This window comes from Pongo pygmaeus, chromosome 6 (genome assembly GCF_028885625.2).
Source record: "Pongo pygmaeus isolate AG05252 chromosome 6, NHGRI_mPonPyg2-v2.0_pri, whole genome shotgun sequence".
Lineage (NCBI taxonomy): Eukaryota > Metazoa > Chordata > Mammalia > Primates > Hominidae > Pongo > Pongo pygmaeus.
The window spans coordinates 61,464,167-61,465,789 of NC_072379.2; the positions used below are offsets into that span (position 1 = coordinate 61,464,167).

Sequence of the window (1,623 nt, forward strand, 5' to 3'; positions counted from 1 at the left end):
AGCTCAGGCTTCTCTTCTGAGCTCCAGATTCATATTTCAGCCACTTACTAGACCTCGATACCAGGGTGTCCCTCCTTCAATTCCAACTAGACAGATATAAAACTTCAAAAGTAATAATATTTGAAGTAATATCTCTGAAGTAATATCTCCAAAATGATTACTAAGCCAATATCCCCTTGCCTGGTTTAGTGGCTTTTCTGTATTCTGCATCGCCCAAAACTAAAGCCAAGCATTAACTCTAAATCTCTGCCATTTTCTGATAACTTTCAGTGTATTTTATTTATTTTTCCTTTTTCCTTCTTTTTTTAACTGGAACCACTCCAACTGCTTTCTCCCCCTCTTCCTCTCCCAAAGGAAGAGAAGAACAATCATCAGTGGCAAGTGGCAGTAGCAGCAAAGCAACTCCACGAGCCAGCTTCACGCTCAGGATCACCCTGCGCCTTCTCCTCGTGGGTTCTGCTGCTCTTCTGCAGGTCTGTACGCATTCAGAGAAACTTCCCTAGTAACAAACTATAGAATTGATCCCTGAAAGTATAATCTCTCAATGTATTTTAATTCTGCTCCCTGGCCTCCAAGCCCACCTTGACAGCCCTGGTCCAATCCCTGGTTGTCCCAGGCCCAGAAGACTGCCATCGCCTCTCAGCTGGTCTTCCCGCCTCAGTCTCACTCCCTTCCAGGCAATATTTCCACCAATCTCAGGGTGATCTTCCTAAAATCCAAATTTAATCACAACAGACTCCTATTTAAACCGTTTAATTCCCCCCCCCCCCTTCTGGATAAAATATAAACTCTTATCATAATTTTAAAAACCTTGCATGATCTGGCCTCTGCCTACCATCCCAGGATGATGTCCTGCTGCTCCCCTTTCTCCCCTGCCCTATACCTTATGTGCTACTATGCCTCATTACTCCTCAAACCCACCATGACAGTTCAGCCCTGTTCCATCCAACATGCTTTTTCCTGGGATACCCTTCCTGAAATATTTCTTTTCCTGGAACACACATCGTCTATGTTTCTACCTACATGAATCATTCTACAGGATTCACCTCAGTGGCTGCCTCCCCATGGAAACCTGGCCCGCCCCACAGCCCACCCTACAACCTTGTCTCCTCTGAGCTCCTTTTTGATATCCTAGATGCATCTGCCCCATTGCATTGGAATTCAGTTTTTGTTCATCTGGACTTTGACTAGGCTGAGAGCTTCTTGAGAGCAAGGACAGGGTCTTACTCATCACTGCACACTTACTATGTTCCGAAGACCCAAGGGCTTAAACGCATGTGAATGAATGAAGGAGCAAGTGATTGAATGACCTGTGGTGAGATTACGATGCGGGGAACAACTTACACTAGTCAGTGGGGAAAGGCATTTTGTAACGTTGGTGGTGTTGAAAGATGGGAAATACAGTCTTTCTCTCTGGCTATTAAGTATTTTACAGCAGATATTTTCTGAAGTGTTAAAAGTTAAATCAATTTCCAGGAAAACATGACTGGTGATGTAAAATATGTCGTGAGGGGAATATTTCCCCTCCTAATACTTTCCATGCACATGAGAGGGAAAAGTGCACCCACCACATATGCATGATGCTGTCATCTAGAAGTTCATGCTCTCATGTTTCTCCAGGCC

At 44.3% G+C, this 1,623-nt stretch overlaps 1 pseudogene; it reads right to left on the bottom strand.

The window, feature by feature from the left end:
- Positions 1-314: 314 nt before the first annotated feature.
- Positions 315-541, bottom strand: LOC129041892 (small nucleolar RNA U3; annotated as a pseudogene).
- Between the last annotated feature and the right edge of the window lie 1,082 nt (positions 542-1,623).